The sequence below is a fragment of the Talpa europaea genome (assembly GCF_964194135.1).
Source record: "Talpa europaea genome assembly, chromosome: 3".
NCBI lineage: Eukaryota > Metazoa > Chordata > Mammalia > Eulipotyphla > Talpidae > Talpa > Talpa europaea.
The window spans coordinates 102,625,974-102,639,058 of NC_140069.1; positions in this window are offsets into that span (position 1 = coordinate 102,625,974).

Sequence of the window (13,085 nt, forward strand, 5' to 3'; positions counted from 1 at the left end):
TATTCAGGATGGAGGGAGAGCAAATTAAAAGAAAATGACTTAAAATATCTCAAATTTCAGAAAATAAAATGTTGAATCACACAAACAGAAGTGTCTCGCCATTTCCCTGCATTGTTAAACTGAACATTATTAATAGAAGCATCTCCACAAGCAGGTAAGAAACAAAACACTGCAAACAAATGAATGCCTTTGGTATGTAAGGCACTGTAGTAGGGGACTTGCAGACAAAAATATGAATCAGACATACTCCCTGCTCTGCAAGAATTTACAGTCCAAGAATGGAGATAAAACATGTTCTTAAATAAGCATGCTCTAAAATATGTGCTATACAGAATGTAATACAAGCTCTACAAGGAGTACAAACAAAATGCTTTGGGAAGCCAGAGTAGGGAATGTGTCCTTTCAGTGGAAGGCATAGTACAAAAGCAAGGAGGCTCAGGAGTAAGGAGTGATGTTAGCACGTATGGTTGCAGGTGACCAAAGACCTGGGCAGCACTGTCCAGAGATCAACCCACTTGATCCAGAGATCACCCACTTGATCTCGTGGGTATGCATACAGCATTACATAAAGGTGCATTTGTAGCATAGGTACCTTTTCAAGTACGCATGGAGCACTCAACAAGTTAAACCATGAGCTGGACCATTAAAAATTGTTTAAGATCATTGGTCTGAGGATAGATTCTGGCAATGCGGAAACAGCAGCTACATAATTTTGACTGTGAATTCCCACATAAAAGTGGAAAGACCAAAAATTCATGAACAGTTTTTACTGCAAAACTAGATATATTTGTTTTCTAGGGCAATAACAGATTACCATGAACTATAGAAATGTGCTCTTTTATAGCTCTAGAGACTAGTCCAAAAATCTATCTGTTGGCAGGGCCATACTCCCTCTGAAGGCTCTAGGGAAAAATCATTTACCTCTTCTTAGCTTCTTAGCAACTGACAAAAGTGTTGCCAGCAATCCTCGGTGTTCCTTGGCTTCTGACACCATAACTCCAATCTCTGCCTCTGTCTTTACATGGCTGCTGTCTCCAAATCTCTGTTGTTATAAAAATGGCCGTCATTGGATTTAGGGCCAACTGTAATTCAATATGACCTCATCTTAACTTGATAATACCTGCAAAGACCCTGTTTCCAGATAAGGTCATATTTACAGGGACCAGGTATTAGGAATTAAGTATATCTTTGCATAGGCACAATTTCATCCACAACTCTGGATGTTAATATATGACCGTGAATGTTGTCTCCCAAGAATGGCAACAAGGTAAAACTGTATGCTCTTTCTTTAATAATATCCCTTGTTAAAGTTCAACTCTTAGCCAGCACAATAAGGCAAAAAAAGGGGAAAAAAATGTATACAGATTGAAAAGGAAGAACTAGACCTTTAATTTGCATATGATGTATTTAGAAAACCCTAAGAATTCTACAAAGACTACTAGTGCTGATAGCTGAATTTGCAGAATACAAGATCAATATAGAAAAAAACAAATTAGTCCTGGAGAGGAGGTAGAGAAAGGAACCATATTACACTGATGGTGGGAATGTAAACTGGGGCAGTCATTTTGGAAAATGATTTGAATTGGCCAAAAAAAAAAGATGAAAATTCCATATGACCCAGCAATCCTACTCTTGGACATTTAGATGAAGAACTTGAAACTATCAACTCAAAAAAAAAATTTGCTTACAAAGTTTGCAACATTATTTATAACAGCGAGGACAAGGAAACGACCTAAGGGGATTGGATAAAGAAGATGTGGTATAGCCACACAATGGAACAGCATTCATGCATAAGAAAAGAGGAAATATTACCATTTACGTAAAATGGAAGGAGTTCTAGGGAATTTTTCTAGTAAAGCAAATCAGAATGTCAAAGACAAATATTGTGCAATTCAACAAAGCAAATACTTATAAATACTAGTGGACACTAATATATGAAGCAAATCTTCTGACATTAAGATAGAGAGGGAGAAAGAGTCAAAGGAGTATGGGAGTAGTGAGGGATGTTAGTATATATTTCTGAATAAATAATAGTGTATAATATTAAAATGCAGTATAGAGATAAGTTTTTGAGGGAGTTCAGAGAACAGGACTTAGAGATGTCAGGAAAGGGTTCATAAAGATGGGGGATGTGAGGCAGGGGAAAGGGAGAAATGAAGGTCGATACTGGGGGACAATGATGATGCTGCAATCTACCTGCAGGGGAAGACCAGAGAACTTGGGGACCAAAATTTTTCCCAGATTGTTAAGGCACTTGAAATTCAAGCAGGGAGAAAGTTCATTTGCCTCTAAATTGTTAAGGGAAGTTTACTGTTCCCCAGGGTAAAACAGGCAGAATGGTAATGAGTCAGTCAGCCCTCAAAAAGAAATACACACACAGACACACACACACAATACAATAACAAGAAACAAGTATAGTAAGATATGTGCAAAACCTCTACATTGATAACTATGAAGTGTTTCTGACACAAAAGAGAGAAAACCTAAAATGTTTGAAAGTATACCATGCTCATGGGTTAGAAGATTTGCTAATGGTATAATTTCTTTTTTTTTTTTTAAGATTGATTTATTCATGCATACAAGAGCTGCGGTACAGGCCAGAGGTGTGGGGAGTGAGAGGATTCACCAGAGACAGAGTGGGGAACAGAACAGGCAGACTGACTGAAGTACACTGCTGAGGGGAGCAGCAGGTGAGTCAGGAGAGGTCTGCTGTGCCATGTGGGTAGCAGCCTGACCTGCAATCGAAGTGCTGCAGTGGCTGTGGACAGCTTCATAGGTTGCGTCTTAACCCTTTGCGCCACCAGGGAGATCCTAATGGTGTCATTTCTTCCAAAATCAATCTAATGATTAAATGCAACCCTAGATAAAATAGCAGCATGTAAATATGACATCAACCTTGATCAACAGAATAAAACAGATAAATTGGACTTCATCAAAAAAAAAAAAATGTTTGCTTTTTCCTGTCTTACACACCAGTGGAAAGCTCTAGTACCATGTCAAATAGTAGTGATAGCACAAATCGTCATTGCTTATATGAATGCTTTCACATTTTCACAGTTATACATAATATTGAAAATTGCTATATTTTTGGTAGCTACCATTTACTAAGCTAAAGTACTTTGAGTTTGCTATGGATGCTAATTATGAAACAATTCTGCATTACCAGAGGTTTTCTGCCTCCATTGAGATGATCATATGGTTTTCTCCTTTAACCAGTTAATATGGTAACTCTAATTAATATTCTTTATAATTTTAACTACATTTAACTGTAATTTTAACATACTTAGGGGGAATCCAACTTGATAATGATTTATTTTTAATAGGCATTTCTGGATTCCATTGGCTAATATTTTATTTAGGATTTTTGCATCTATATTTTGAAGTGAGGTTAGCCTTTAATTATTACATTCTTATGTTGCCTGTTAACTGATTTTGCCATCAGAATTATTTTACCTCCTGGAATGAGGTGGGCAGTGTTCCCTTCTTTTGTACTCACTGGAACAGTTCATTTTAAGATACTGATTTGCTGTTCCTTGAAGTTTGGTCTGACAGCTAAAACCTTCTGGATTTAGTGCGTTGTTTTATTTAATCTTTTTTTTGGTGGGGGAGGGGAGAGCAGATTTTCAAATTCTGATCCGTATTATAATTCTAACCAAATTTTATTTCTTCTTGAATAGTTATGTTAATTTTTTCTAAGAAATTTTGCATTTTGTTTGTTTTCCACTTACCAGTTATGTGTGTCAAGGAGAATTATGCACAAATGACCCTGAGAACCCACTCTAAGTAGAGTGCATAAGAAGCCACCAAGGGCCACCCTTCCTTTTTCTTTTTTTTTTTTTAAAGATTTATTTTTATTTAGTTTTGCATAGAAGAACTGGGGTGTAGGCCAGAGGTGGGGGGAGGGTGAGAGCATTCACCAGAGACAGAATGTGGAGCAGAAGAGGTGGATCTACTGAAATACACTGACAGGAGAGATCTGCTGCGCCATGTGGGTCAGCTCCCCGGCGGGGGATCGAACTCCGGATCAACCTAGGGATGGAACTCGTGCTGCAGTGCCTAGCCACAGCTTAATAGCACTGAGACTTTAACCCCTGTGCCACCAGGGAGGTCCCACGCTGTCTTTTTCTAAATGGAGGAGGCAGCCACACTCAGCGTCCCACAGGACCACTAGGTCTCTTCCTTTGACCAGATGGTCCACCGCGCCCCACCATGTGTTTCAGGTGCTGCACAACTGACTTTCTCAGCAACTACCATAAACAGCAAGCGCTTATATTCAGATGGGTCGATGTGCCTCCAGGTCCTGCCATGACGGGAGAAGAGTGGACACGAACCTTGTCTGCTGAGCTTGTGTTGTAAGTTCCCCCCAACAGAGTCAGTTCCTTGCCTCAAATTGAGGCACATTGTGAAATTCATCCTCAGCTCAGAACCCTGACAGGCGGTGACAGTGAAGGAAACTATTTTGCACAACATGGTATATAACTATTCTCGAATTACTATTTTACAGTTTATATCCCATTTGTCATTTCTAATTGCACACTTGTGCATACCCCCTCCCCCATGTCTCATCTTTGCCCCCCGCCCCACCAGTGCACTAAAGATTTGTTGTGGTTGTTTTTTTATTTTTATTTTACTTTCACTTGCAAAACCATCCCATTGATGCAAGTGCCATTAATTTTCCCATTTAATAGTTGAGGAAAGAAAGTGAGACACAGAAATACTGGGTGACTCACCCCAGTTGACATAGGATTGTTGGTGATGATGCTGCAAATTCTTGGAGGGTGGAAGAATGAAAAACATTCTTAAGAGATTAGAGTTCCAGCTCACAGGAGTCATGAAATCAAGCTAGTCGGTGGTACCATCCAGGTCAGAGGTAGGAGTTCTAGGATTTCAACCCAGGCGGTCAGCTCTGCTTTCTGTGTTCATAACTATCATGCAACAGTGCCTTTTATAGGACATGATCCTTTCTTGGTGGTTTAACTCCATCTTTGAGTCCTTTAATAAATTAAAGCACAGCTTTTTCAAATAGTTATTCTATTATGTGAAATTTCAGGGAATCTTTGGTACTATTTATTTGTCTGCTGACTCTTACGGAGGAGTTTGTCTTCCTGAATTTCATCAGTTTTGTTTGCCAACTCATCTTTAGAGAAGCCCGTTTTTCTGTGAATATCTCCTGTGGCCTAACTGACTTCATGCCTCCGATAGAAGCCTTCCATGTAAAGCAAGATATTGTATTTCTCCAATAGAACTGGTTTTCACTGCCTATTCTCTGCTATAGTCTCAATATGGCGGCTGGTCTCCAATTTGCTTCTTTCCAATTCTATTTCTTTTTTTTTTTTTAAGATTTATTTATTTATGCATTTAAGAACTGGGGGAGAGGCCAGAGTTGTGGAGGATGAGAGGATTCACCAGAGACAGAGTGGGGAATAGATCAGGTGGATCTACTGAAATACACTGCTGAGGGGAGCACCGGGTGAGACAGGAGAGGTCTGCTACTCCATGTGGGTAGCTTCCTGGCCAGGGATCGAACTCATGCTGCAGAAGCTGCGGATAGCTTCACAGTGCTGTGCTTAATCCCTTGTGCCACCAGGGAGGCTCACCAATTCTATTTCTTGTTGGAAATTGTTCTCTTAGTGAAGCTTGGAATGTGTGAGGTGGTCCTCTAACACAGTTGCTAAATAAGGACTAGAGAGAACAGAATTTAATAGCAAGTCTCTCCATGGGCCAAGGTATAAAAATGATCTGAAACTGAAGATGGGGAATCATAAGTATGCCTGATGGAATGGCATTCTCTTTCCCTTCTTCTGAGAGCAGCTTGGCTTCAGGAGGAGGGGCGTTGTGTTTCACTTGGTCTTGCAAATGTAGGTCTAACTTTGGCACAGTCTTTCCATCTGGCCTCCAGCATCCATTACCCTGATTGACATGAGGATAGTGGAAGGCAGAATGAACATTAGCAAGAAGATAATCCTAGAATTTCTGAGAGGCAGGCAGAGTTGAAAGATAGGATGCCTTCTTGGAAGACTTCCCAAGAAATCAACTCACACTCGTACAGCATGATAAAATTGTTGTGTGTGAATTTCCTCTAAGATACCCCTCCCCAGTTTAGTTAGTGCCATGCAATGTCTCAACCAAATGCATTTGAGTTCCAAATTGGTTCTTGAATGTCATATTAGTTCCAAGTTAGGTTCTTGAAATTATAGCAGGAACAGTCTTAAAATCTAACACATTTAACTTACAATAGCCAGAGTTTATGAGAGAAAAAGAAATGTTAAGTTTCAAAGGCTGTCCCTTAAGAAGATCAAAGCAGGGCCTCCCTGGTGGCGCAGGGGTTAAAGACGCAGTGCTATCAAGATATTGCCAGCCACTGGCCAGCCACTGCTGCATGAGTTCGAGTCCCAGCCAGGGAGCTGACCTGCATGGCGCAGCAGACCTCTCCTGTCTCAACAGCTGCTCCCCTCAGCAGTGTATTTCAGTCAATCTGCCTATTCTGCTCCCCACTGTCTCTGGTGAATCCTCTCACCCTCCACACCTCTGGCCTGTACCCCACTTCTTGTGTGCATAAACAAATAAATCTTTTTTAAAAAAGAAGAAAAAGAAGATCAAAGCATAAGGTTTATGTTACAAACTAGATAAAAAGGATTAGGAGAAGGGACAACTCTACTTCCTGCAGATTAAAGATTGCTTAGTTTCTAGTTAAAAACCTTCTTATTAAAAAAAAAGATATGGGCCTCCCCGGTGGCGCAGCGGTTGAGCGCTGGGTTGTGAAGCTGCCCACGGCCTCTGCGGCGCCGGTTCGATCCCCGGCTGCTCCCCGGCCACCGGAGGAGGGTCCCACATGGCGCGCAGACCTCTCCTGCCGCCCGCTGCTTCCCTCAGCAGTGTACTTTGGTCCTTCTGCCTGCTCTGCTCCCCGCTCTGGCTCTGGTGAATTCTCTCACCTTCCAGTGCTTCTGACTGTACCCAGTGCATGTATAAACAAAACAAACAAACAAACAAATAAATAAATAAAACATGCCTCTAAAAAAAAAAAAAAAAAGATATAAAAGCATTCAGATGCTGTTTCTAAAATGAGGCATAGGAATGTCTGAAAATGACCAAAGGTCTGTGGAGGTCTGTCATTTAGAATAAGGGGGCTGGAAAGTGGCCCCGAGGACATGACAAACCAGAACCAGATGTGCCACATCACATCTCAGTTACCCCTTTTTCTAGGGGATGAGTGTAGGCTAAATGCCTACCTAATGCCAAGATGCCCAAGTCTATAGATGTCAATATGTAGAAAAAGAAATGTATGAGAATAACCTGGATTGAGGGAAACCTAAAATGCCTGGAAAATGCTGGAATGCCTGAAAATTTACCTAGGGCTTACTTTACTGCTTTCCCCCCTCCCCCCCATCAGATGGAACTAAGGCTCAACAATTATATTACAGGACAATAAAATTCAATCACCTGCTTGTTTGAGTTTATGGCCTGTGAAAACCTTGCTCATCAAATTGTGAGAAGCAGCCTGAGGGAATCTATTCTGAGCATGCAAGCTGGGTGTCTCATGGGATCAACAGGTAAAGGTGTGAACTGGGCTCAGAATGGACTAGCACCAGGCACTGGAAAGCCAGTGGAGTGTTTAGTTGTTTTTTTCCAGCTCTCTGGCTGGTTCTCTCTACGTATCTACTTCCCTCTCCTCTCCCTGAGGACCAGCTTTCTCCTCTTTCCCATCCATATGCCAGAATATAGTGGCATCTGCATCATAAGTTAAGTGACTTTGTTCGAGCCATAAGCAGGTTATTCTCACTTTCTGTCTCTTTGCCTCAATTCCAAATTCTTGAGTAATAATTTGATTGGGGACCCATTTTGGTCCCTTGTCTGTCTCCCTCAAGTCTGTCAACAGTGATCAAGAAACAGTAGCCTGTGGTACAAACTTGACCACTGTGGGACCATCTCCCTGGTTCAGGGTGCAGTTCCCTGGGGAGTTGGAAGTGGGTGTAGGCTGGGAAGATCTCCTAATACATGGCGCCTTATCATTCACAGGGATGCTCGTGCCTCACTTTTCCTATCTGAAAGTAGGAATAATATCTGTAATAACCCTACTTTCAGGTGAAGGCAAAGGGACCTAACATATACTGATGTCTCTCCACATGCCAGATGTTATAGGAAGTTACAGGTTGTGTTTGTTTTTCCTGAAAACAACCTAAGGGGTGAGCACTTAATTTCCATCTTTATCCATAAAAAAATTGATGTTCCCAGAGGTTAAATCCCACAGCTAATAAGTGGCAGAACTCAGATCTGAATCCAGACAGAACCAGTACAGCAGCAGGGAAAAGGCTATTTAGATTGAGATCATGTCTGAAAGGTATGCATTGCATTCTCAGCTGTTAATAAATTGCCTGGGACAGTATCTTACATGTAATAAATGCTCAGATTTAAACTTCATTAATAAGAGCACCTCACCCTTCAAATACAGCAGAAATCTTATCATCGTAGAGTATCTTGCTCACATTAATCCACCAAACACCTCTGGAAAGTGGGTCCCACCTGCTTTAAGATGTTTCTGCCAAACATGTTTTATTAAAAATAAGAAGAGATGAAAACAGCAGCCAGTACTTGTTTTAACTGTAATTGACCTTCAGTCACCGTTTGATGCAATGGATTAAGAGTGTCTAAAACTTTCATCCCTGCTTCATGTTGAGGTGTGAATTTGCCAGCTTCAAGCTCCTTGTCAGAGTCTTAGACTGTGTATCTTTGTGCTCTGATCTTCTGCCCTCCTGAAGCTAAATATAACCCTTTTTGATTGGCGCTGAGTGGATGCACAATGCTCAGAATTTCCTTGTAAATGTTTGCCAAATGAGAGGTTTGTCAACAGGTAATGATTAATCACCTACTGGATTCTCAGCCTTGAGAATATTAAAGTTCTAGCATACAACACATACCTCTGAGAGCAAACAACCTTTCCTGTGCAATCAAAAACCTAAGAACTTAGTCATTAGGGAAATGCAAATCAAAACACAATGAGAAACCTCTTAATACACTCTAGGATAGCTGTCATTGCACAAATGGAAATTAAGTATTGGCAAGGGTAGGGAGAAATTGGAACCCTCCTACACTGTTGGCGAGAATGTCACTGGAAAACTTAGTCCCTAACTAAGTTAAACGTTGAATATCTATATGGCCCAGAAATTCCTCTCTGGGCGATATACACCAAAGAACTAAAAAGAGGTGTTCAAGCAGGAAGCTTACACACAAGCATTCATCACAGCACTCTTCTTTTTTTTTTTTTTTAAGATTTATTTATTTATGCACACAAGAACTGAGATATAAGGGGTGAGAGGATTCACCGGAGACAGAGTGGGGAACAGAACAGGCAGATCTACTGAAATACGCTGCTGAGGGGAGCAACGGGCGAGACAGGAGAGGTCTGCTGCACCATGTGGATCAGCTCCCTGGCCCGGGATCGAACTCATGCTGCAGTGGCTGGGGATAGCTTCATAGTACAGTGTCTTAACCCCTTGCGCCATCAGAGAGACCCCCACAACACTATTCTTAAGACCAAAAGGTGGAGACAACCGGAAGGTCCATCAACTGATGAATGGGGAAACAAAATGTGGTGTATCTATAGCATTCCAACAGAGAAAGGAATAGAAGGCTGCTAAATGCTGCAATGTGATAATCCTTGAAAGCTCTGTGCTAAGTGAAAGATACCAGCCGCAAAGGGCCATCTAATGTATGATTCCATTTCTAGGAAGTTTCCAGATTTATTGCTATATATGTAATGTTATATTTATGTTAATATAGGAAGAACTGGAGGAGCCCTGACCAGTGACAAGAACCTCAGTGGGAAAGGCCTGGCGACTGTGCCTGAGCGCCCATCAGTTGGGCTTCCTTTTAAGAGTCAGAATCAGAACATATTAGTGTGGGAGCCACTGTTGGAAATTGGTCCTGTCTAGTTATTCTAGTTGAGTTCAGAAAATAACCACCACCAGATGCATATACTGATGTATCAGTTTCCTCACTGCCTAATATAGATATATAAATCATATAAGACCCAAAATTGTTGATGTATTATCCTTTTGGTTATACTCCCACTTTGTTCCTACCACCTACTGCATTCTTTATTTTTTTAAAGAAGAAAGAATTTTTTTGAGAATCGGAATCATGATTCATCCCAAGGTGCATGCTATCAGGCTTCAGAATACATGGAGTTTTAAAGGGTTACACAGGGAAGTGGTCTGAGAGTAGGTCACTGTGAACTTTTTGGATTGGTTCTTACATTCGTCTGTCTGTCCATGAATGGTGGGCAAGATGCCAGACCAAAGGCTGAGGGGGGAGGTCTGTTGTCACCATTGGCAAAACAAGATGATTTCTTGTTTTCTCAGTCTCAGAATTGCTGAGTCAGGATGTTTAATTTTCACCTAGAAGCCTCAAAGTGGCAGTTTGAGATAAGATGGAATCTGACTGAAAATCCAAAGCTAGGCATTACAGTCAAAATTAGAATTTCACAAAAACCCCACTGTTTTTTAAAAATAGTGTTATTGTGACTCATGTTCAACTTTATATATTCTATGAATTCTCCTCTGCCAAGAAGTTTTTTCCAATTGTCTCTCTAAAGTCATATAGTTCTAAAGTTCTTTCTTAACAGTAGTTCTTTGCTCTTGTATAGAAAAATGGTCCTAAATGTTGAAATAGGCACTTATGGGAGCATCACCCTATGTTTGTGATGAATGACCCTGTTCTGCTGGCAGTGAGTGGACACCTGACCCAAGGTGTGGGGATCAGATGGAGTTGGGGTTCCCATATGACTGACTTTAGTAGGAATGAGGATTGTGGGACTGATGAGTGGAAGCTGCCACTGTGGAAAACCCTTCCAATCCATGAGTCTGGAGAAGTAGAGAACGTAGACCTTTAAAGAGAAGGGAATTGATATGCAAAGTAAAGTTTAGATGAAAAAGATGTGGGGCTGAGAATGAGAGAAAGAAGAAAGGAAGGAGGGAGGGCAAGGGCCGGGAGGGAAAGGTAGGGCAGAACAAAGCTATTCCTGGTTGTTCCCCAAGTCCTGGTCGTCAGCTCTCATGAGGTCCACTGCTGCCTTTGGGGGTCTCTGAGATGCTCGGAAGTGTTAGCCAGGTCCCCAGGTTTTTCTTCTCTTTTGCTTAAACTCATTTGAATGAGTTTCTGTTATTGACAATCAGAAGATCATTGACTAAGAACTTACTTCTCTAGCTCACTTGGAACCCCAAGCAGACCAATAATCCTTGATTCTTTCTGGATTAATGAAGCACAGTTACAGTCATTCTGACCTGGAATCATCTAATTCAATCCACTCATTTTATTTTTTTATTTTTTTTTTTTTAGTTGTAATCAGTTCTTTATTTTTTTTTTAAAGATTTATTTATTTATTTACACAAGCACTGGGTACAGTCAGAAGCGCGGGAGGGTGAGAGAATTCACCAGAGCCAGAGCAGGGAGCAGAACAGGCAGACTGATGAAGTATACTGCTGAGGGGGGCAGTGGGCAGCAGGAGAGGTCTGCCGGCCATGTGGGACCCTCGCCGGGTGGCTGGGGATCACAGCCAGGGATCAAACCTGCGCTGCAGAGGCTGCAGAGGCTGCGGAGACTGAGGGCAGCTTCGCAACCCAGTGCTCAACCGCTGCGCCACCGGGGAGGCCCTGTAATCAGTTTTTTATTTTCAAGTGGTGCCCTCAAACATTGTTTTGGGCAGTTTTCTTTTTCCCTCTAATTCTTCTCCTATGTCAATTGTCTTCTGTGTTGAGACCCAGAAATCTGACCGGTCTGGGTTTTCTTTTTTTTTTTTTCATAACTTTTTTTTTTTTTTTTTTAATAAAATTTTATTGTTATATTCCCCATACAATTGCAGCCCCCCATTCTGACCCCAATCCCTCCCCTCCCGCCCCCGCCCCCCTAAAAGTGTCTCTGGTTCATAGTTTTTTGTTGATTTTGATTTTCACTTTCTTATAGTTATTCATTTTCCTGGTCCCTTATTTAAGTTTTCTAGATTCCTGCTATGAGTGAGACCATCCGGTATTTTTCTTTTTCTTTTTGGCTTATTTCGCTGAGCATGATCCCTTCCAGCGCCATCCATGTTGCAGCAAATTGCATGTGTTTATCTTTTTTGAATGCTGAGTAATATTCCATGGTATATATGTACCACATCTTCTTGATCCAGTCATCTATTTTTGGGCATTTGGGTTGTTTCCAAAGCTTAGCTATTGTAAACAGTGCTGCTATAAACATAGGGGTGCAGGTGTTCTTTGGAATTGATGTTTCTGTGTCCTTTGGGTAAATACCTAGGAGTGGAATTGCTGGGTCATATGGAAGCTCTATGTTTAGTAGGTCCAGAAATCTCCACACAGCTTTCCACAGTGGTTGGACCAGTTTGCACTCCCACCAACAGTGCAGAAGAGTTCCTTTTTCTCCACACCCTCGCCAACATTTGTTGTTGCTAGTTTTTTTAATATGTGCCATTCTCACTGGTGTAAGATGGTATCTCATGGTAGTTTTGATTTGCATTTCCCTGATGACAAGTGATGTTGAACATTTTTTCATATGCCTGTTGGCCATTTGCATTTCCTCTTCAGAGAAGTTTCTTTTAAGCTCTTCTGCCCATTTTTTGACTGGATTATTTTCTTTGTTGTTGTTGAGACTCATCAGCTCTTTGCAGATTTTTGTGATCAGTCCTTTATCATTAGTGTTGGGTGCAAAAATGTTCTCCCAGTTGGTGGGGTTTCTCTTTGTTTTTGTTATTGTCTCTTTTGCTGTGCAAAAGCTCTTTAATTTGATATAGTCCCAGCTGTTTATCTTTGCCTTCACTATCACTGCTTTGGGTGATGTGTCTGTAAAGATGTCTTTGATGTGCAAATCACGTAGTGTTTCGCCTATATTTCCTTCTATATATTTTATGGTTTCAGGTCTTATGTCTAGTTCTTTAATCCATTTTGAGTTGATTTTTGTGTATGGTGTGAGGTGGTGGTCAAGCTTCATTCTTTTGCATGTAGCGACCCAGTTTTCCCAGCACCATTTATTGAACAAACTTTCTTTGCTCCAATGCATAGTCTTTGCTCCTTTGTCAAAGATTAGTTGAC